The sequence below is a fragment of the Danio rerio genome, chromosome 5 (assembly GCF_049306965.1).
Source record: "Danio rerio strain Tuebingen ecotype United States chromosome 5, GRCz12tu, whole genome shotgun sequence".
NCBI lineage: Eukaryota > Metazoa > Chordata > Actinopteri > Cypriniformes > Danionidae > Danio > Danio rerio.
Window position 1 is genome coordinate 16,329,417 of NC_133180.1, and position 25,730 is coordinate 16,355,146.

Sequence of the window (25,730 nt, forward strand, 5' to 3'; positions counted from 1 at the left end):
CGGTATGAACATAAAGAAATGTTTATGTTAATAGTTTATTAATTATAATATAATATAATATAATATAATATAATATAATATAATATAATATAATATAATATAATATAATATAATATAATATAATATAATATAATATAATAGAATAGAATAGAATAATAATGATATATAATATAATATAATTTATTTTAATATCTAATATAAATATTATAATAATAATATAATATAATAATATTATATAATATGGTATAATTACAATATAAGTTAATAAAATAATGATTTAATATAACTTAATATAATATATTATAATACAATACATAATTTTATTTAATAAAATATTAATTTTATATAACTTAATATAATATAATATATTGTAATATAATAATATAATTTAGTCAAATAACTAAAAATATAAAATAATGGTTCTAATAACAGTAATTTAATTACCGTTATTATTATAATAATAATTTTATTTCTGTTTGATTAGAATTTAATTACCAATATTTTCATTACCTGGAAATAGCCTATTAATTTAATTAGACTGATAAAAATCTAATTACCGGAATTATTATTTTATATTAAACCGATAAAAATCTAATTACCGGAATTATTATTTTATATTAAACCGATAAGAATCTAATTACCGGAACTATTATTTTATATTAAACCGATAAGAATCTAATTACCGGAATTATTATTTTATATTAAACCGATAAGAATCTAATTACCGGAATTATTATTTTATATAAAAACGATAAGAATCTAATTACCGGAACTATAAAGTTTATATAAAAGGGGCGGGGCTTAGACCGGAAGTCCCGCCTTAGGGGCGGGGCTACAATCCATCAAACTTTTTGACAGGTAGTCCCCCATAATAACTACTAGCACCCACCCACTTCCCAACACCCAACCGAGAGTGTTGTCAAAAGCAATCCAGAAAAAGAAAAGCCCTTACGGCAGCCTGTTTTTTGCCACATTTTCAGATATTATCTCATTCATTCATTCATTTTCTTTTCAGCTTTGTCCCTTTATTAATCTGGGTTCACCACAGTGGAATAAACCACCAACTTGTCCAGCATATGTTTTACGCAACGGATGCCCATCAACTGCAACCCATTATGGGGAAACATCCACACACTCTCATTCACAGACATACACTACGGACAATTTAGCTTACCCAATTCACCTGTAGCACATGTCTTTAAACTGTGGGGGAAACTGGAGCACCTGGAGGAAACCGACATGAACATGCAAACTGCACACAGAAATGCCAACGGACCCAGCCGGGACTCAAACCAGTGACCTTCTTGCTGTTAGGCGATTTACTGGTTTATTTTATTTTTTGGCTTTTGTTTTTGTGTTACCTGCTTTCTGGAACTGTTCTTTTCCAGACTCGAACCCCGTCATCGCAGTCAACTCTGCTCCAATTCACAAGTCTGCCAACGTACGAGGTGAGCCACTGGACAAACCGGTAACAGCAGAAAACGTGAAGGTAAGCGTGAAAAGGAACCGAGTCATAGCACCCCTTATCGTTCATTTTAAAGACAAAATGCAGCCATATGTACTGTATCTCTACATAATTCGTGATCTCCAGAAATGTATATAGGGCTACATTTTCAGAATGAGCCCATGTAAGCTCATTCTGGAAGATTATGGGCATTATTCTGGATTGTTATTGGGAAGATAAAAGTGAAATACTTTACACCACAGTATTCAGGTACAGAAACTGAATAATCGAATGTAAAATAAAACTGTATAGTCTTTTTCGCATAAATAATTCGACAAATACATTGGATTTCTTACGAAGTGACTAGTACAAATGCGCACGTTGCGATATCGATGCTGAAACGATATATTGTGCAGCCTTACTACAATCATACCTAAGATACTTAAACCTAACTACTACTCTCAAAGTTATTAATACACGGCAGTTAGGGTGGCATGGTGGCTCAGTGGTTATTAGCACTGTTGCCTCACAGCAAGAAGGTCACTGGTTCGAGTCCCGGCTGGGTCCATTGGCATTTCTGTGTGGAGTTTGCATGTTCTCCCCATGTTCGCATGGGTTTTCTCTGGGTACTCCGCTTTCCCCACAGTCCAAAGACATGCCAGCCTGATCTCACGAGAAAACGTAAGTATTTTACGTTTTGCCAGTTTAGTGGCTAATTCATATGAATTTGTACGAGTTCAGTCGTACGAAATGGTACGATTTTAAAAAGGAGGCGTGGCACCTGACCCCACCCCTCACCCCAACCGTCATTGGGGGATAAGCAAATCGTACTAAATTGAACGAATTAGATCGTACGAATTCATACGAATTAGCCACTAAATGAAAAAGTTACGAATTGCCGTGAGATTGTGTTGGACATGCGCTATAGGTAAAATGAATAAACTAAATTAGCCATAGTGAATGTGAGAGTGGGTGGGTGTTTCCGAGTACTAAGTTGCAGCTGGAAGGGCACCCGCTGTGTAAAACATATTCTGGATAAGTTAGCGGTTTATTTTACTGTGGTGACCCCTGATTAATAAAGGGGCTAAGCCAAAGGAAAATTAATGAATAAATGAATGAATATAATTATAAGTTTGTTAAAGCAAAAGTCATAGCTGATTGGTTGATTAATTATTTTTAATGTGAATAGCAAATAAATCATGTGAATCATGATTTCAACTAAAAATCTTCTCATGAAGAAAACAACGGCACACTCTAAAAAATGAGTTATTTATTTAACCCAATGGTTGAGTTAAACATATTTGGTGCTTTGTTGGGTTATTTTTAACCTTTATTGGGTTATTTATTTAATAATTCAACCAGTTGGGTTGTATATTTGGTGTTTTGTTGGGTTGTTTTTAACCTTTATTAGGTTATTTATTTAATAACTCAACCAGCTGGGTTAAAAATTTAGAATTTCAAGTCAACTGATTTAACTGACACAGAACAGCTGTATTAATATGTCTGTGTAATATTGTTTTTGCATTATAATGTTTATTTAAGCTCTCACAATTTTATATATATATATATATATATATATATATATATATATATATATATATATATATATATATATATATGATAGATAGATTCTGTTTCTTCATTGTTTGTGATTTTTGATTTATTTTATCAAAATTTATTACTATTAACATTAATAGTAGTACTAATGATCGTAGCAATAGTAATATCAAAATGGAATTATATAACAAAGCATCAATGTCATTGGGTACACTGACTGCTAATTGTATTTTTGAAGTTTTTATTGAGAGCAATAAACATTTCCACTAAGATGTTACAACCTTTTATTTTTATGACATAAATGGACAAGAAATCAAACAAATTGGAACAAGTTCAAGCCATTGCCAAATCCATCTGTTCTTTCTTGCAACTCAAAGGTTTAAAAAAAGACAACGAAAGGCATTTATTGTAAAATGGCTGTGTCCACTCGGGGCAAGAGAGAGAGTGAAACAGAAATACATGCAGACTTGATGAGCATTGTTCTCGTAATTAGAGGTCAGGGTCGATGATGCAATCATTTATCCCTATGGGAATGTTAGTCAGAGCCTTTGTATAACATGATATATAATTAAATAATACAAAATTATTATTAGACAAAGGAAGGATATTGGACTTCAGTTGCTGGCCAAGATTAATCATGGTTTCCATGGCGTTTAAAAAGGCCAATGAAGAGAAGAAATTATATGAATTTAGTCTCTGAGCTGTTGAAAATTGGTTTAAGTATGTGCTTTCATAGATGTGTAAAAAAAAAAAAAACACTTGAACTTAACCTTCACCAAATGGCTCAATTTTCAGACCCCACATATCCAAGACTCGACGCAACTGTTGCTTCATTTTCCAATATTAAAGCCAGCATGCATTCCCTTCACGAAAAATTATTCCAGCAGATGGTGCACATCTAATTACATTTTATGATTTATGTGATCATTTGCAAAGCATCCTGGGAGAGAACACAGGGAGTACTGAATCAATAATTCTCATTCTGGACTGAGAAATTAATAAGTACTGACTCTCTCTCTCTCATCTCTTCTGAGATAAATCTGTGGCACTCTTAGGACCAGGGGGAAACTCACCTCCTTTTATCATCATTTGTGCGCTTTCAGGAGTGAAACTGTTACAAATTAACTCATATTTATATAGGACAAAGCCAACAAGTTCTCATCTGCAGTCTGGCTTCATGTTGTCGACTTCATTTTAATTCTCATTCACGTACAGTCGTTTCCTGTTTTTCAGATCCACTAATCAGGCGCGAGCTAAAAACTTCTGCTGGCGAATGAGACATCTGTGAGCAAAATGTCTAATGAACGGAAAGCACTTATGAACTGCAGGATGCTTCATACTTCTATTTGTCCTTGACTGGCAGTGGCAATACCATTAAGAAGGAGAGTGTCACTGAACAAGATGTCTAAACAGCTTTTTTGTCATTTTAGTTTAGTGTAACAATACACTCATCCGTTACTCAAAAACCAGATGAGCTCCATTAGTTAAGATAATTTTTAAAATAATTTTGAGGGCACCTATGATGAAAATCATCTTTTTGAAGCTGTTTGGACAAAACTGTTGGTAGGTATAGTGTGTTCTCTGTCATATTGGGGTGATATAAGGATAATAAGTCTCTTTTTTTTATTTCCTGATGTTAAAATAGGATCCAAATCCCTACAAGTTGGAGGCCCACTGCAACGTGACAGTAGTGTGGTTTCCCCAAACACTGAATTGTTTGACAGCCATGTATTACCATGTCCACAAGACAGGACTTGCGCAAAGCAACCGGGATTAAAAGATCTGTTCAGCTTTCTGTGATCATCAGTCATCATCAAATGTGATACTGAATGATTTTTTACAAGTTTTAAATGTTTTAAAACGGTGCATGTTTGTAATTAATTACAGCGATTTTACAGTCTCTATCACCATAACCACATATCAGTACAATTATAAAAGAAAGAGGCTTCAGTCTAGGTTTGTGGAGGTTAAAACAGGTTTATTTTGTACATTAATATAACGAATATCCATACAGCAGTGTATATTAAGATGTATCCTGTCACATTTGCTGTACAAACATAATGCAAAGTGAAACGCGTGTGCTGTGCGTGTGTGCGTGCGTGCGTGAGTGAATGTGTGTTGCAGACTCATTGTTGCAGAAAGGCTTGAATTAACTCAACAACAAATACATCAAATAATCATTGGGAAAGTTCTTATTGTAGTATTTCTCACAAATGTCACGTGAGATCTGCTTCCTTCATGTCTGTCACTGTGCTTTTTATCTCAAGCAGCCGGAGAATGAGGGACACTTTGACAGGCATGTGGGAACGGAAAAACAGCTACTTTGTGTTCAGAGCAGAAATTTCCAACATTCTGAAAGGTATAACAACTAATTTGATTGGTGTTTGAGCTGAAGCTTTTTGAAGCATTCTGGAGACACAAGACTTATCTTAAATCTTGAAAAAGAGTAAAATAGGTGCCCTTTAATGAAACACATCAACTGTGAAACATTTTGAAACATTTTCATGCGAAAGTAAAATGGGATCACTTATTTCCCACATTCCAAAGCTGTTTCATACGTTCAGCTTGATACACAATACTGTCATCATACAATTCTTTCATGATACTTTAAAGCCTGAAGTAAAAAAATAGTCATTTGTCATTTGCAATGGTAATTTGTTTTTAACTTTATTGTTTCTAAGACATGATTAACATTAAACTAAATGTACACTAAATGTAAGGACATTTTGCTTAGCTAAAATTATAGTTATTATATAGACAATGTCCACTTTAAGCATTGTGTTTTAATGTATAATTCATTCATTCATTTACTTTTCAGCTTAGTCTCTTTAATAATCAGGGATTGCCACAGTGGAATGAACCGTCAACTTATCCAGCATAAATTCTATGCAGCGGATGCCCTTCCAGCTGCAACCCATCACTGGGAAACACCCATACACACTCATTCATACACATACACTATGGACAATGTAGCTTACCAATGCACCTGTACCACATGTCTTTGGACTTGTGGGGGAAAGCGGAGCACCCGGAGGAAACCCATGCAAGGTGACAGTGAGGCGACCGTGCCCGCTTTATTATATTATACTATTTATAAATTATGTTATAAATTAATGATTTATATTTTTATGTACTGATGCTTTTTTGTAATTCCCTCTATAACACATGTTGTTGCACCTGATAATTACATTTAATTATATCAATTATTCATTCATTCATTTTCTTTTCGAATTAGAGCACCCGGAGGAAACCCATGTGAACACAAGGAGAGCATGAGAACTGCCAACTGACTCAGCCGAGGCTTGAGCCAGCGACCTTCTTGCTGTGAGGCAGCATGCTACCCACTGTGCCACTGTGCTGCTCCTATATCGGTTATATTAATAGCATATCAAGTTAGTTTGTCTTACTATGAGAATTGACAGTTACAGATTTTCAGCATTCTTCAAAATATCTTCTTTTGTGTTTAACGGAATAAAAAAAAAATTAATAACATTTTGAAACCACTTGAGGATATATAAAAAGTTAGAAAATCTTCATCTTTGGGAAAACTATCTCTTTTAGAAGCTAAAATATTTGTGTGCAAGAAACCTAAAATTATTTACATTTTGCTTTCAATCCAATGCATATAGTATGTATTATATGATGTCACCATGACTAGATCATTTTGAGGGATGTAAACAATAACAATGGTCCTAACGTATTTCCTACTGCATTTGTAATTCACATAGCTTCCGAGAATCTGCATATTGATAAATAATGTTATGATAGCTATTTTAATGTTAAGTTATAATAGTTTGACAAGCAGGAAATGTTTATGGGTCAACAACATCACCACAATTAAATGGTTAATTAATAGCACGTTCTAATAACGTTCCAATTCTTTAATCTTCATTCTATGGTTAGCTATCCCTACTATATATTTTTACTGTTCTAGGCTATACTATATGCACACTGACTTTTAATTTTCAGCCAGCCAGCCTCAGCGCTTCTGGTAAACTGTTTTTCTATTATAAAATTGCCATGTTTGAGGTCTGATTTCTTTAAAAATCAGTAATATTCACTGCCGAATTGATATATTCAATATTAAGTGTAACTGACCGGACTAGAACCTCTGCATTAAATCCCATTTCTCTCCGCCATGTTCCATATGAGGATTTATTGTGAGGCGTTTGTGCTATACCCACTGCACCAAAGTGATGCCATGGAGTATTCTTTATAGAATAAAAATATGTATAACATAGAATATATTGATATAATATATGTAAAAATTATTATAACATGAAATATAAGTATAACACTTGCTCAAGCTTTAGAAAGTAGTGTGTAATGGACACTTCACACACACCAGCTTTGCCCATGTTGTAGAAGGGGCGGAGCTACAGATAACAGGGCGGGGTTATCGGGCGCTGATTACTTTATTTATTTTGGACTGTGAAAGCAAAAAATTCCTACGGCAGTGATTATACCGCCTCCCGATGGTAAATACGGTTATGCTTATGGCAGGTACTATTTGTTTGGTCATTTATGTAATTAATTTGATAACCATCAAACGTCATCTAGAAAAGAGTTTAAACTTCCGGTTAGTAAAAAAACGTTAGTACTATTTAGCACGACACTAAATCCATATACTATGCTGTTTAAGTGTATAGTTTGCCATTTAGGACGTAGCATGACATTTGTTTGAAAGAGGTCATTACAAAATGGCCGCGTTTTAATTGACCAACACTTTACAGGAGTTTAGGAGTTACGTTACAGGAGTTTAAAACATGGTCAAAACCACAACAAACATCGTTGCTCTGGAAGTTATTCAGTTGGATATAAATTACTGTTGTGGCGTCCCTCACCACCACCACGACCCAACTTAAAGTAAGTTAAGTAAATAAAATACCAATTTTCCTGTAACGTTCACTGTAACTTTTTTCCGTTGCCTCAGCGTTTTAACAGTAAACAAATGTATTGGTAACAACAGCAATCTGTCAGCATGTATTCTTGTCCTGCGTGATGAGCTCAGGGTTTCGGAGATGCTTTCATTTAACGTTATCAAGATTAATGTAAGACGCGTTTAAGTTAGTTGTTGAGTAGGATTAAAGGCTTGACTCTGGAGAGTGAGATTCAGACGCTCGGGGAATCCTGCGAGCAGCCGACTGTTGTGCCTTGTTTGATGTTCATTCGTGATGAAAGGCGGCACATTAATTATGAGCATTTTGTTTTTGAATATGACTGCTTGGGTCCAAAACGACTCCTCCTAACGACATCAGCCCGCGCGGGGAACCTGAAGCCGCGTTTTTATGTGTTTGCTGCTCTATTTTTATAACCGTCGCTGTGGCTTTGAAGTCTAACACGACTTTCATTAATCTCAATCCGTTTCGGTGCTTTTTAATGCTATATTCTTATTTCTAGGAAATTCACAATCACACAGTAAGGCTTTGAAGAGCACTAGCTTCAAACTTATCGATTTTTTTCAAAGGAACATGTGAGGGACAAATGTTTCAGACCACTAGTCTAGACTTGCTGTAGTTTATCCTATAGTATTTTGAAATCATTCATTCATTAATATATTCAGTTTGTAAATTACATAATTGTGTATTTAACATTTAGTTTATATTTTCCTTTGGCAGGTCTGACAGATAAAACATGAGCATTATGTAGCTTATTTAAATAAATCACATAAATTGTTTAATTTCCACATTTTTACATGTATTTTATTTATTTTTTTTACACGTTTTAGGATCTTTCAACTTTGTGTTTATCTCAATTTTATGCGGAAAGGAAATCACAGACATTCAATTTAGCTTTCTTAGGAGTTTACTGAAGAAATGGTATGGAAAATAGAATTTAAAAAAAAAGTAAAACAATTTAGAAACTGATTCAAACTATTAAAATTGATAAAAAAATGTAATGTGTAAATATATACAGTAGTATGATACAACTTGTGTTGTGCCTAACTCAATAATTTTTTACCCAATGAGCATACCCAGTGTATGCTCATGACATTCTAGAACATTTATTATTTGCAGTAAGTTGGCATTTGATAATTAATGTGCGTTGCTAAATTCTCTCTGCTGGAGTTAAAGTATAGCCAACTTCAGCTCATTTTCATGATATAAAATGTGTCGGGGATCATTGGTTTCCTGCAGCACAATGACATTAGTTTGTAGGGGGGATGTTGTTCACTGCATCAGTTGCCATCTGGACTCTGTTAATGCAACGCGACAACTCAGTATGAATAATATTAACTCAAAGCAAGTAAGAATGCACATTAAAAATGATGTGTAAACAACATATGAGAAAATTCAAGCCAATGTGTATGTAAATGAAAACATGAATAGAATAACTGAGTTAACATTTAATTGACCTTGTTACTTTATTGTTGTAGGAAGTGATGGACAAAATAGGAGAAGAAAAGGGTCTATTAGAAGCTGAGTTCAAACTCTAACCACTCACATGAGCATTATAGCCACAGTGTGTTGTTTAATAGCTGGTCATATAAACTTCAGTACCATTTATTATTTTAAGGTGTCCTTGTTACACGTTTTTTTTCTTTTTTCTTTTTTTCTTTTTTTTCTTTTTTTTTTACAAATAACTAACCCTAATTAATTCAAATCCTAATTGCACCCCTAACATCTATGTTGATCCTGGTACAACATTACAAACAGCCAATCAGACTTGAGGTAGGTTTACCGATTATGTTAAATTTAGGCTTACGGTTAGGTTTATGCACTTTAAATGATTGTATCCATCTATTATTCCCCTCTGATTTTGGGAATATTTTGCAGTTTGGTTGGGTTTAGGATTAGAGAATAGGTATGGATTACATTTTCAAACAAAAAATTAGGTTCCAGTATCAACATATGTTAATCCTGGATCGCATCGTACTTGAAAGTCATGATGTGCTAACCAACAAGAAAAAATTAATTAAGCATGCTATTAATTAACATTACTCAGCAGTAGAATGAAGTTAAACTTTTAAACGCACACATTAAAAAAATGTAATCAAACTTCCTACAAGTATAAAATCAACACTGTTTATCACAGACATCAAATGAAAAATAGTAGAGAGGCCGAATAAGCAGGACATTTAGTAAACATTGAAAGTAGTGCAAGTAAATGCTGTCATCCGGTTTCTGTCATTTATTTTCATTTTCTCTCTAAATGTCATTTTATCATGTTTCTATGCTCAGTATTTCAATTTATAGACTGAATCATCCAGGCAAATTGTTCTGTAAGTGTTTGCTTAAAGGCTGCGTTTCTGGATTTCAGAGCAGAGCAGAGTCAATGTTATATTGATTGTTGCATTACAAACAGGGTTCAATTGGTCTATGTTGGGTCTAGGTTGAATTTACTACAGCATCCATTGTTTGCTTGTAGTCCAACATAGACAAATTAAAAAAATGTACCCATGACGATATATTTCCGCAAAAATATGTATATTATGTATGCTTTTTAGACACTATTAAACCAGGCAAACCTATTCCAATCCTCTGTTGTCTATGTTTTGGTGAACCAGTGTGAATTTTAGCCTCAGTTTTCTATTTTTTATTTATTTATTTTTACCTGTCAGGGGTGTGACCTCTTTCATCTTCTTCTGCTGCTGTAGTTTTCCATTTGAAGTCCACGTGAACCGTAAGTTGTACGGCGGTATGGTACAGTTCGCTTTTAGGTACCCTTTGACATTGGAAACGGCCATAAAAGCGTACCGAACCGTACTGTACCACTCAGTGGAAATGCGCCATAATTTTAGTAGGGGTGTCAAAATTAATTGTTTTTTTGGTGCACCGCGATGCAGATACGGACAATTCGGTATCGGTTCAGTAGTAATCATAACCGGTTATTATGTACTGACGTCATTTATCTCCTATGCGCTCTGTCGCGAGGGAGGTGAGCGCGAGTATTTACAACACTCAGCCAACTCAGGGCCGGTCCGTGGCATAGGCACCATAGGCAAATGCTAAGGGCGCTGTATATCCAGGAGGGCGCCAGAAATGAGCGCGGTTAAGTTGGTTTTGTTTTCGATATTCTTGACACACATTCAGTTACAGACGGCAATAACTCAAAAACCTCTTGCCCTAAAAAGATCTAAAGCGTGTTTCCTACAAAAAGACAAAGCTGGTTATGTTTCACAGCTGTCTTTCTTTTTTTCGCTCCACACTACGAGCACTGCTCCGTTTAAGCCCTCGCAATATGTGTTTAGGTGGGATAGCTCGCGCTGAGAGGAGCTCTCAGCAAGGGACCGTCGGAAAAGTGCTTTTTTTTTTCGTTTTTCTGCTCCGCTCTTCGCGAGCTCTCCTTGTTGCGAGGGCTTAAGTGTGAGTGTGTGTGTTTGTTTCTTTGGTGCTGTCTATGTTTGTGTTTGAATGAGAGACAGTGTGGTGCTGTGTGTCTGTGTGTTTAAACAGCCAGCTTGTTATAGCCTCCCCTCTAAAATATAACACTGTATATGTAAAGCATCTTCAATGCACCGTGATGCACCGAAATATCGAATTGAACCGAATCGAAGGCATGATAATCGTAACCGAACCGTGAGACCAGTATAGGTTCACACCTGTAAATTTCAGTATGTTAATGTACTTCCAACTAACACAGTATATTTAGTAGGGGGTGGGGCTTTCTTTTTGCGCATCATTCTCGTGTAGTAAGCTTACAGTAAGAAAGGTGTGTTTAAGAATATCGTGACTGAAGCCGTCAAACTGACGTAAACAAACATGGACCACCACTCCAAACGCAGAAGCAAATGGTCAGACTTTGATTGAAGATTGCCAAAACAAACATATATTTCTCAGTGGATTAACTTGAACATAATTGTTCAGTCTGGCGGGACGGTGGCTCAGTGGTTAGCACTGTCACCTCGCAGCAAGAAAGTCGCTGGTTTGAGTCCTGGCTGGGCCTGTTGGCATTTCTGTGTAAAGTTTGTGTGTCCTCCACGTGTTGGCATAGGTTTCCTTCGGGTGCTCCGGTTTCCCCCACAGTCCAAAGACATGCGCTATAGGTGAATTGGGCAAAAAACAAAACTGGCTGTTGTGTGTGTGAGTGTGTATGTGAATAGGTGTTTTCTAGTACTGGATTGTAGCTGGAAGGGCATCCGCTACGTAAAAAATTTGCTAGAATAGTTGGTGGTTCATTCTGTAGCGGCGACCCCTGATAGTTAAGGGACTAAGCCAAAGGAAAATGAATGAAGCAATGAATAATTGTTCAGCTAAATGATAACGTTGTTCTGTGCTAGCAAAGTCCTACACAAGGAGGTTAATGTTTGATGATATTCAGAGATGCTCTTCTGCAGACTTTGGTTTTATTAAGAGGTTATTTTAGTTGCTGCTATTAACTTTATAACAGCTGGAACTGGTCTGGTCACTTATAAAAGTGTTTTTTGGTCATAACATAGTATTGTGGAAGGAGCAAATGTAAAAGTAAGCCCATAATCATACTTTGTGTACTTTATTTAAGCTGGAAGCCATGGATTTTATGTTTTTTTTTTTTAAATATTTGGTAATATCTAAAAAGGTGCTGTAGCAACAGGCACTAGAGACCGCTGTATTTAACCTCCTTGTTAGAGCAACCAGTGTAACAGAGTTCAGCTGCTAAAGTGCTGTTGTAGGTATGGGCCAATATAAGATTCTGACGCTATGATAACCTTGAATACAATTTTATGGTATCACGGTATTGTGCTCACTGCTCTAAAATATATTATTTTTAAATGTCTGGGTAAAAAAGTCTGGGTGAAAAAACTAAAACTTTTTTCCCCTTTGAAAACAATATATTATTGTTATTACAAAACTAAGATTTCTTTACAATTTAAAATGGCATCTTTGGATATTTTTTTCTGCTGGAGATACTGTTGTCCTAAAAAAAGTAAATAAAAAATCGTACACATACCTTAACAGTATTACAGAAAAGGTTGGCGGTTTTAAAACCTTGACTTTTCCAAACCAAGCTATACCTTGAAAATGGTTATCGTCCCATGCCTATGCTGTGCTGGTTAAACCTCACTCCCCTGATCTCAAAAGGTGATTTAGTGACAAACCTTAGAGCAGGGGTCTCAAACTCAAATTGGCGGGGGGCCATTTCAGTGACTGACAATTCATAGGAGGGCCGTTTTAACGTTCAAGCACAAGACAAAAAGTGACATAATTGATGCATCTTAGGACAACAGACCAGGGGCCTCATGTGTCAACACTGCATACACACAAAAACTTTGCATACGCCAGATTTCACGCTAACGTTTGGATTTACTAACGATGAAATTAATGTGAGTGTTTGTTAATACACGCCAACTTCATATCTGACGTACGTGCATTTCTTGTGTGTGTTTTTTTTTTTTTTTTTTTTCCATTGGCGACTCCCAGAGGCAATTATGTTAAACTGCAAACTACAAAGTATCTTTGAGCCATGCAATGGCAGCTGTATGGGACGGGATCATCCGCAGGTCTAGCAGGTATATAAGGTTTCCATACCATGCAGTTGACCAGCCAAACATTAAAGTGCAAATTTTTAGCAATCGCTGGTTTTCCCAATCTAATCAGAGCAATCGACTGCACGCACATTGCTATAAAGGCGCCATCTAAAGATGAGTTTGCATACGTGAATCGGAAACATTTTTATTCAATAAATGTGCAAATAATATGTGATACTCAAATGCTTTTAACACAATACTTATTAATGCAATTAACATAATACACACTTATCAATGATCATACTTGTTTTCCTTGTGATGACGAGTAGGCAAAATCTGATATGTAATGGGGGAAAAAGAAGAAAGAGTTCATCAGATGCTGGATTCGAACTGGGTTCATGATCGATTGTGTCAAAACATTTTGCCATGCACTTTACGAGCTACGCCACTCATGCTGCTGTGTGCCGCTCTCTTTAGGACCATTTCTTTTTTTAATTCACTCACAGTGCGATGTTCAGACCCTACTGCGTTAACCATGTCAGCTCCCACCCTATTTTTTTTCTTTTGTTATTAATTCTGGAGGACAAACTCGCAAATAACAGTTTTTCTCCGGTCTACTTCCGATAGGAGCACCTCCAATTCACATTCTGTTCAAAGTTTCTCTTTTTGCTTGTTTTCTTTTTTAGTTTTGCCAAAGTAGAGTCATTACCATATTTATTAGGGGGAGCAGGCAGGGAGGGGTTTTGCGCTCGTGCACGTGCGCTCCGTATTCATTTGGATGTACAACGACAATATGAGTGGGATTCCGCGTACGCAGCGTTTCATACATCTGAATTTTTTTACTGCGTACGCACATTTACAGCTTTAAAAACAGATAGCGCAAAAACAGCAGAAACAATTTGGGTAACTTTACTGACTTTACTGGCAATTGTTCTTAGTATCTTTCTTTTTTTGTAAAACTACAACAAAGAGGTGGAAAGTAATTATATTCTCATTTACTTAAACTTGTTCTATTCAACCAGCAGTAAATTGCACATAGTTTTCATAGAAATCTCAATACACATATGAGGAAAATCTATTAAATGAGACCATTTGAATCAAATATAAGCAAAATTAGCTTATTTGTTACACCATCAGCATAACGTGTAAGCAATGAAGTGTTTGTACAACAAATTCTGGAATAAAACTGATAATAATCAAATGACTCTTGACTATTTACAAGAGTAGAGTTTTAGTATAAATAAAGCGCTTAAGCACATTTATTTCAACCTTTGAATCTTGGAAATAGTATGCATGTGCATTACTCTCGACTGCACGCTGAGAAAAAAACTAAAGTAAAACTGTAATACAGTATAAAATACTGCAGTACTTTAATCGTCCTATAGGTGGGCGATCAAAACCACAAGTAGCTATAAGCGCAATTATGATAGTGATTTAAAGACATATGTTATGGGGGGCTGAATCTATACTTTTGACATCAGTTGCGGGCCAGTGGAAGGAGGAGGGCGGGCTAGAAGTTTGAGACGCCTGCCTTAGAGGTTGCTGTCTTTAGCCTACCTGTTACTGTGCGTTCATGTTCGAAGGCGGTGAGAGCGTCAAAGTGGCCGGAAGTCATTCATTTTCAATGAGAGGCGGCGGTGATAAGCGGTAACATTTTCACGCTAGAAAGCATGTTTTATGCAGGAATGTAACTGATATGCTGCAACGGCCCTTTAAATACGAGATTAATGTAGCGAATTTTTACGCTCTCGCCCAAAGCTGAAGGCAAACAGCGTTGTCGCCAGGGCAGCCAGAGCGACCTTGAACGCTCTCACCGATTTCACACAGTTAGAACAATCGCTTCCTATGCAAGAATTGTCGGTTTGATTCTAGCTCGTTGTGTAGGACAGGCAGGTTACACTTATGCATTGGATATATTTATGCACTGGAAAAATGTACATTGAATATTTGATGCAATGTGTTGATACAGTGTGATTCTTATCATTAAATATTCTTGAAAAATGAATAGAATTTGTTTCTAATTACTACCCACCATGTCAACAAACTTATTTATTTGATTGCTAAGTACAAATTGACAATAATTGTGAACTTGATCCAGTTCTGAACTGTCAAAACCTGTGCTCATCACTGACATAATAGATTAAAAAATTAAAAGCACACTGTACACACAAACATGTTCGCACACACACACACAAATACACACAAATTGCTGCCGAGTAATGTGGCCATGTCCGGGTGTCGCTATCAGCTCCAGCACAGATGTGTGAATCCACTGCCAGCCTTGGCATTCCAACCCAAGCCACTTGTGAACACCAAAACACGTCTGTTGTCCAAATATGGAAATGTTGAATTGTGTGTGTGTTGTCAAGGACAAAGGACAAACTGACTGAAAACCAACAATAAACACAAATCAACAGATACTTGCATGCACAAACAGGAAGTGCACTTTGCTTCTATTGTGTGTAGTTTTTTTTTTTTTTTTTTTTTTTTTAACAGAAGCAACCCGAACACACAAATGTTTTAGTCACCCAGGAGAGCTACTTTAGCATGCCTGGCACATCAGGGGTAAAATGCCATGCTTTCAGCATGGGAGGGTGAAGAGGGAAGATTCAGGTTCGTTTCCAGCCCTGATCCCTCCTGCATTTGAAAGATCATATTTTCTTGCTTTTTCTCAGTGTCTGTCTCACAAAGCTCAGCATGGAGAAACTGTCTTAGAATTTGTTGTGTTATAGTCTATATTATATGATGTTATGTTATATTATAGTCTTTATATAGTCTATATTATATTATATATTATATAATATTATAGTCATTATTATGTTGTATAATATTATATTATAGTCTTTATTATATTATATTTTATATTATATTATATTATAGTCTTATATTATATTATATTATGTTATATTATATTATAATCTTTATATAGTCTTTATTATATTATATTACATTATATTATAGTCTTTATTATATTATATTTTATATTATATTATATTATGTTATATTATAATCTTTATATAGTCTTTATTATATTATATTATATTACATTATATTATAGTCTTTATTATATAATATTATAGTTTTTATTATATTATATTATATTATATTATATTATTTATTATATTGTAGTCTTTATATAGATTATATTATATTATATTATATTATATTATATTATATTATATTGTAGTCTTTATATAGTCTATATTATATTATATTATATTATATTATATTATATTATATTATATTATATTATATTATATTATATTATATTATAGGTGATGCAGTGGCGCAGTAGGTAGTGCTGTCACAGCAAGAAGGTTGCTGGTTCGAGCCTCGGCTGGGTCAGTTGGCATTTCTGTGTGGAGTTTGCATGTTCTTCCTGCGTTCGCGTGGATTTCCTCCAGGTGCTCCGGTTACATGCGGTACAAGGCAATTGGGTAGGCTAAATTGTCCGTTGTGTATGTGTGTGTGTGTGTGAATGAGTGTGTGTGAATAGCTGCTTTTCCACTATCGTGCCAAACCGTTCTAAGAACACTTCGGTACGGTTACGGTTGTTTCTCCACTGAGCCTGGAACGGCGCGGCACGATTACAAACCGTTCTTGGCCCGGAATTCTCGGCACGGTTAGACAACCGTGCTGAACTGTGCTGACAGATTCTGTGTGTTGACGTCGCGACTCGGTTGCTAAGCTACCACAGCTGGCTCAGCAGAAGCGCGCTAGTCATCAGACATCCTCAATAAACTACAGTACATTTAATATAAAATAATGATCCAGGTCTAAACGATACAGTTTGAAAAGGGTTTTAAAACCATAGAGCAGTCTCTGGCAGAGAAGTGAATAACTCATCACATTCTTACGAAGATATTTTATTCATTAAAGTTATTATTTTATTGACTTGAATACAGACCTACTTCGCCTGCCTGAATGTGAGTTTATTGCACGCAGCGCTGTATTTCACAGCACCAAACTCGCTCTGATCCGGGAGAGACATGCCAGCGACTTGCGCTGCTGACTTTTTTTCCTGCTGCGCATCGAATAAAGCGAATAAAGTCACGCTTTGCATCGTCGATGTCCAAATTCCACAACAACATCACCCATGAAACACGAACTTGCAGACTCTTTAAACAACGAGGAAATAATTGCACTTTTTAATTCAAAGCCAGGACAGCTTGTTAATACCGGCGAGACCACCTGAAGGACGGCGTGTTCGTGTTGTAATATCGGCCGTCCAAAAGACTTTGCTTGAAAGCTTTACGGAGCGGCACTGTAACTGTCCAAGGTACTGTTGTATGATTTATATTATAGCATATGCACTAATAAACAAGTCAAAAGAATTAATGACTTAAATAAATATGGATTCTTGAATGTCAGTATTGCTTTTACTCAAAAAATATCAATACGTTTTGACAAATGTTTTATAAAAATAAATGAGCAATTTTCATCATTTCAGCTATAGGCAATTATATGATTCAGTTATACATAAGTTATATGACATTTATGAGGCATATAACATGTTTCTGTGTTTTTGTTTTTTTGTGGTGATCTTTAATATAGCTACGCAAATATTTTCTAAAACGTCTAGCAATAATTCGCCTACAGCTTGTTAGTTAATTATGAACACAAAAATAATTATAATAATGAAAATAAAATGATCAAAATAAAAAGATAATAGAGCAGCATTTTGCTAAATATAATAGTGCTTTATATGCTTTAAATCCTGCAATATATGTGTTGTTTCATATTCGTTTTTTTTCTCACTTGCTGCATTCGTTATTTAATGTTTGAATAGTAAAACAAATAACAGCCATCGCTTAATTGGTTTCATTTTACCATCAAAATGTAGTATATTTTATATCATTATCAACTTTTGATATAAAAACGCAGTGTAATTTAATTAATTGTTAAAAATGAAATAATTTATGTGCTTTGTATTTATTAGTGAAAGTGCCCGCTCACCTTTGACAAGGCCTGTCCAAAATTATATTTCTGCCACTATAATGCAAATGCACTATTGTTGTTGTCTTATCGTTGTTTATTTTTCTGTTATGTTCAGAGATTTTAAATATTATTTATTTCCCCTCTAATTATTTTCAATCATCACGTTACATTTTGGTAATTTTCCCTCCAAATAAAATTTAGCCAGAGCTGCGCAACATATGAATAAATAAGGGTGCACATGTACCTATATTTAGCACCCCTATATGATATAGCGGCATAACAGTGTTTAGTCACATGGTTGCTTTTGCTTTTATGAAAAAAATTAATAAATAGTTTCGGCTCTTATTTAACTTTAATTGAACAAAGGGAGCCGTTTACATTGCGTTACCAAGGCAACTACTGATGCGTTTTGTGTAATGTTTTAAAGAGCTTTGTCGCAGCACGACAGTGGAAAATGAAACCGTATCCGTGCTGTCTGGCCCGGTTTGGCACGGAATGGAACAGTTCTGTTTAAAGAACGATTCAGCACGATAGTGGAAAAGCGGCTAAAGTTTCCCAGAGATGGGTTGTCTCTGGAAGAGCATCCGCTGCGTAAAAACGTGCTGGATAAGTTGGCGGTTCATTCTGCTGTGGCGACCCCGGATTAATAAAGGTACTAAGCCTAAAAGAAAATTAATGAATGAATATTATATTATATTATAGTCTTTATTATATTGTTATATTATATTATATTATAGTCTTTTTTTTATATATTTGTTGTAATAATAATAATAATAATAATAATAATAATAATAATGATAATATTAGCAGTAGTAATAATAATATGTGAATGTAATATTAATTTTTATAGCCTATAATTTATCATGTCTTTTATCTTAATGTAAATTAATTTATTAAAGATTATACATTACAGGCATATTAGCTATAGCAAAATAGCTTACCTATGTTGATCAGCAAAAACATATTTATTTTTAGGTTCTAATTAGGCCTGCATGATCATTTTTAAACCTTAAACTGCAATTATTTCGATTACTACTATGGCGAGGGAGGCGAGCGCAAGTTTCCTTTATTAAATGCTTCAACTACTTAAAGCAGACGACTGTTACAGAAGAACGCATACAAAACATTTCAAACAGAAGAAATTTATCAAAACAGAAGAACGCTCCAAACCTAATCAAACACAGCTGATCCAACGATTCAAGGTGTTCAATACTCACTACAAAATGACAACTGACAGCTTTACAAATTTACAGAACACATCCTGGAACTTTCACGTGTCCTCCGTTCTTGTGGTTTTGAGAATTGGAAATGAATTTGGCAATTGATGAGGATGTAACACAAGAACACAAGCACGCAAGATTGTTGAAGAACGCATATTATGAAAAGGCCCTTGATTTAGCTAGCTCTGGTGTATCTGATAAGGTTTGTAACTACATTTTGCAGTACACCGTCCCTCCAGGACTGAGTTTTGGCACCCCTTTTTTAAATACACAGTAGTAAAGTGTAGCGTACTTTGTGATTATGCTTGGTCTTTCTTTATTGCTGTTAAAACCACCAAATCAAACCTGCAGCTCTTTTTATGAATTTATGAAATCGCAAGTTTGATCAGATAAATCGCAATTACATTTTTTTTCTCTAAATCGTACAGTCCTAATTCTAAATATAAACGATATACAATTATTATTATTAATATTAATAATAATGATCTACATTAATTTGTCTATTTTACAGTAATATTATTTTAAGTGTCTCCTGTGTGTGTGCAAAAATGTATAATATTCAAAAGTACTAATATAGTTAAAAACTAAGTAAAATGGGGTCAAGGTAGACTTTTTAGTCACTTTCTTTGGTAGTGTTATATATATATTTTTTTTCGTTTTATATAACCATGCAGCTTATGCACATCTGTCAATTAACATGTGTCAGTACAGATTGAGAGACAAACGTCAAGCCATCAAATTTCAATTACATGCCCCTGTTTTTCGTGCCAACATATTATGCAACATATTTCCAATATGAACGGCCAGCGATCCTGCATCTGTTCTAGTTTATAAATGCTACTCATCCACCATGTCTTTTCAAGCATTTTGCTCATGTTATAATGGTTTCTGTGCCCAGTGTTAGAAAGCCCTGGCAGTTGATCATGTCAGAGAGGAGAACTCTGGGTTGCCAGATCCTTGTTTACTCTTCCAGTGGGTGACAGCGCTCAGACTGGCTCACAGCTGGAACTTGGAGGCCAGACAGATGGAGATCATACATGGCAACCAAAGTGAAGCTTCATTGGCTCATGACCACAGCTGAGGGATAAGGAAAACAAGAATCAAGAGGAGAGATTGAAAGTCAGACAGACAAACAAAGAGAGAAGGGATCTGTGATGAAGCAAGGAAAAACACATGCTGTAAAAGGGTCAGAGAATCTGAGAGCTTGAAATAGTCTACAGGATGGTTTTTCTTAAGGATGCACGATATATCGGTGGCCATATCGTTATAAGACGATAAATGCTATTTTTAAGATTATCGTTATCGGTCCGATGTCTTAATTGGGCCGATATCTTTGAGCCGATAAATTACATAATTATACAGAACTGCCTGCCTCGCGTATGCGTGTGCAGAACTTGCTCAGACTTGTCCAGTGCACTATAATGGAGCTTTTCCACAAATCCGAAGTGTGGTGGTACATGTGCGCGCGACTTATCTAAAGAGTGGTGGGGGACGTATCTGAAGAGCGGTGGGGGCGTGTGGGTGCGATTGTTTCTGAAGAGCTGCGGGGCGTGTTTGCGCAACGTATCTGAAGAGTGGTGGGGATGAGTTGCGTGCTGAAGAGCTGTGGGTTTGAGTTGCGCCCGACGTACATGAAGAACTGGGAGGGATGCGGTGGAGACTATTTAAGGACCGGATGAGAGACGCGCAATTTCCAGGAGATTATCATTCGTTTGCAAGCATCCAGGAGACTCTTTGCATTTGCGGAACTTTTGGGAGACTTGGGATATCTGCAACTCACCGCCACAGTCTGTCTTTATATTACACAATGTGTTTGTCTGAAGTCATCTGTGCTCAATGATCAGGTGTTGTATCACATCTGACTCCGAGGGCAACTCCGAGAGTACCCACAAAGTGTACGGTTCCCTTTTTGGTACCTTTTTGACTGGAAACGGCCATAAAAGCTTACCGAATAGTACTGTACTGTACCACTCAGTGGAAATGAACCATTTGTGTACCCCTAAGGTTAGCTGGAGACCTACAGTATGTATACAGCTACATAGAATGGATTTCCATAGCCAAGCAGCTGCAACCAAGCCTTGGATGTGATGCAGTGGTGTAAAGCACACCGTCAGTGGTCTCTTGAGCACTGAGGACATGATCTCTGAAATGACTAATAAGCCTAAGCTGTCTGGCTATTGATTGATGAGTCTGCATTTGGCAATTGCCAGGAGAACTGTACTTGCTTGACTGGGCTGTGCCAAGTAAATTGGTGAAGTAATGTTCCCCGCCACTGTCGCCACTGGCTTGTTTGGTTTTGGCACTTTTGGGACTTTTGGAGCTTCGCGTAGATTGATTTACTTTTCAGTGTTTGGACTTTCAGCAGTGAAAATCAAACTTCATTAAAATGAACTAAACTGAACTTTAACTCTGAAAACAATTCACTAGAACTTCTATATTAAGCTGCTTTGACAATCTACATTGTAAAAGTGCTATAGAAATAAAGATTAATTGAATTGAAAGTCTAAAGTTTGGTGGACGAAAGATATGTTTTTTTTGTTTTTTTTAATGAGCTAGGCTTGACTCCTTTGTTCCAGTGAAAGGTGGTCTTAATGCTTCAGCATACCAAAACATTTTAGATAATTTCATACTTCCAACTTTGAAGGAATGGGGAAATCCCCTTTCTGTTACAAATTGAGCACTAGTGCACAAAACAACGTCCATAGAGACATGGATGAGCGAGTTTAATGTGGAGGAACTTCATTGGTCTACACAGTGTCCTGACCTCTTCCTGATAGAGCACCTTTGGGATTAATTATAGTGGAGACTTTGAGCCAGGTTCAATGTACAGTACTTGCACAGTTCCAACATCTTTCAACGCGCATACTTGAAAGTTTCTAATGCACCTAGAGAGAGCTTGATTAGCTGGTTTAGGTGTCTTTTATTTGGGGTTGGAACTAAAATTTGCAGGACACCGGCCTTCCAGAACTGAGTTTGGACACCCATGATCTAGATGAATGGTCAAAAATTTCTAAACCTTGTGGAAAGCCTTCACAGTGGAGTTGAAGCTGTTAAAACTTCAAACGGTGAGCCAAGTATATATTAAGCCCATTTATTAAGATTGGAATTTCATTACAGTTTATGCGCATTTCTCCCAACACATTTGTCAATAAAGTATATTTATTATTAATTTATGATTTGTTTTTGTTTTTTAAATTGTACATTTTTGCTTTATCCTTCTAATTTCAGGGCTCGAAATTAACCTTTTTTCTTGGTAGCACCAGCGCTTCTAACTTAAATGTTGGCGCATCCGCCAAAATTTAGTCGCACCCACCAATTATAAGCACTATTACTACTTTTTTTATACAAACAGATTTATTGCATTTGAAAACAACAGTAATCAAAATAACAAGCAAAAAAATATATATGCAAGTGTGAGGAAAATATGTCTCAACGAAATCCTGTTATCACAAGAAAATAGATTTTATAACATAACTGAGTGACCAAAGCATACACGGAGCGCTCACCGGCCCTGCACGCACGCTTTTGACATCTGTACTCTATTATATGCATACGTCATGTTAATAGCCATACCGGTCTTCATGAGTAGCGATATTAGTTTACTCAGTGTAAGCCCGTTTGCGATGGTGTACGTGGTGTTAAATTTGACATATAGCTGTCACTTGCAAGGTGGACTGCATCTGGCGATTAAATAAGGGATTAAACAGAAGCTCTCATGCTAGATGTGGCACGCAGTTACCTGAAAATTTCATCCCACAGACTTTTCATAGCAGACTTGAAGCCAATGGAAGTCTTTTATCCACTCTTGGAAAAGTGTAGATGGTGGATTAACATTCAGCTCATGATTACTAGTAAGATGTGTTATTATTTGTAACTAGATGGTTTCTAAAACAAAATCTGTCAGTGTTATCTTCATTCTCATCTTCAGCGCTTTACAATTTTTTGCGGTAGTTGCTCTCTGTCAACATTTTTTGCTGTAGTAGCTCTCTCTGTCATCGCAAGCCAGAAGGCATTGACTGAGTGATTGCCAGCTGATATTTCAGTGCTAGAGCAGTGGACCAATAAGAAGAGCGCGAAGGCGGGGCAAGCATTACAGACTTGGCTTTGTTTACTGCAGCAAATTGACATGACAACTGTTTTAAACCATTCTGGAGCGCTGCGTTTCGCGTTTCAAGTGCAGAGATGCATTCTACGTGAATGTCTCCCGAAACCCCGCATGTGGTGAACATTTTGTAGTAAAAACTGGTCGCACGCAACAATCTCATGCACTCACAAAAATGCTCCCAAATATATTTTGAGGTCGCATAGATAAAATTCCAAGCGCATATGCGACCAAAATGGTTGCAATTTCGAGCCCTGAATTTATTTAATAATTAAATTTTACTTTTTTCAGAAAATACACTAAATATCATACATTAGATCTAAAATAGAGATGTTGTGCAAAGCATAATGTGCTTATTTGATGTTAAATTGCAATCGCAATATCAAGAAGACACGGCAGATTCTAAATTTGATATGTAGTGTTAGTAGAGTTATAATTGTTAATAACTTAAGTTTATTTGTAGAAGTGTCTAAATTGTGTACAAGTGTCTTCCTTTTAAAGATTCACACTTATCAAACCCGGATGACAGCATCCAGGGCTGCCTGTGGCATCAGGATGAGATATTTGACATTTCGAATCTTGAGCTGTCATAAATCAGTTTGTTTCACATGCCAGAAAAGAAAAGAAAAAAAGGAAAAAGGAAAATAACACCCATCACATCTGCCACTTCACAGACCTTCATGTGGCCACATCTATATTTAGAGACCCTAGTTATTCAAAATGAGATTCAGAATAAAATAATCCATGAATTCTTTGCAAAATGTCACGTTGCTGTTTGGTGTCTCAGAGACTGATTTTCTTACAAGTAGTGTATCTTTTTCTTTTTTATACAGAAACCATTAGATTTTGACTTCAATTCATCATTATGGTGGCTTGAGAAAGCCAACATACTCTTATACTACATAAACTTATTCTTCTTAGACTATTTTAAGAACGCATCTCCTCCTAGACTGTTCATACTACAACCACCGAACTAACGCCAAACCTCCAAACTATACTAAATTAAGTTGCTATATCTTTTACAACTGATCCGACTTACGGTTTTCCAAAAACTTTCCTGGAAAATACAGAAAATTCTAATTGACTTAACATTGGACCAAACTTGTGACCTCATAACTTTGCACCCTATCAAATGCCTAGCAACATCTAAGCAACCACTCAGAACACCCTAGCAACCATTCAGAACTCTCTAGCAAACACTTAGCAACCACTCAGAGCCCCCTATCAACCACCTAGCAACGCCTTAGCAAGTGCCTAGCAACCCCTCAGAACACTTTACCAACCACCTAGCAACATCTTAGCAACCACAAATAAAACACTATAGCAACGCCTTAGCATCCACTCAGAACACCCTAGCAACCGCCTAGCAACACCTTAGCTACCACTCAGAACACCGTAGGAAAAGCATTAGCAACGCCTAAACAACCAGTCAAAACATCCTATCAACTGCCTTGCAACAACTAAGCCACTAGTCAGAACACCCTAGCAACCGTTCAGAACTCTCTAGCAGCCCCTTGGCAACCACTCGGAACCCCCTATCAACCACCTTGCAACGGCTTAGCAACCGCCTAGCAACACCTTAGTAATCGCATATAATACTCTATAGCAACACCTTAGCATCTACTAAGAACACCCGAGCAACCGCCTAGCAACACCTTAGCAACCATTCAGAACACCTTAGGAAACGCATTAGCAATGCCTTAACAACCAGTCAAAACATCCTATCAACTGCCTAGTAACAACTAAGCAGCTACTTTGAACACCCTAGCAACCATTCAGAACTCTCTAGCAGCCACTTGGCAACCACTCAGAACCCCCTATCAGCAGCCTAGCAAGAAACATGCCAATCCATACTAGAAACATGCAGACCTATGTAGTTACAACTGTTTCAAACTTCTTAAAAACTACTTCAGTTATTTAAGCGTTAACATTACTTTCAAACGAGGCTTTCTCAAGCCACCATAACTTTTGTTTATGAACGGAACTTTTCTAGTTCATTCTTAAAACTGCTGGTCAAATAATTTTCTTTGGTTTCCACCTGTGCTCTTTTCAATTGGTTCATGCATAGTGCAGTTTTCTGGG

The 25,730-nt window shown here is 36.2% G+C and overlaps 1 protein-coding gene across 9 annotated transcripts in view; it reads left to right on the forward strand.

Annotated features, from left to right (window-relative positions):
• The window catches only part of srrm4 (serine/arginine repetitive matrix 4), a 763,243-nt gene that overhangs the window by 545,692 nt on the left and 191,821 nt on the right, over window positions 1-25,730 (forward strand). For 2 of the 9 annotated variants that reach the window (XR_012406132.1, XM_073951118.1), the window contains exon 1: window positions 7,448-7,479. The exons of 4 other annotated variants lie outside the window; for them this stretch is intronic. The gene's annotated coding sequence lies outside the window, so the exon portion shown is untranslated. Of the gene's footprint in view, window positions 1-7,447; window positions 7,868-22,422; window positions 22,612-25,730 lie in introns of those variants that run through there. 3 more of the 9 variants (XM_073951115.1, XM_073951117.1, XM_073951116.1) reach the window with 3 other exon arrangements.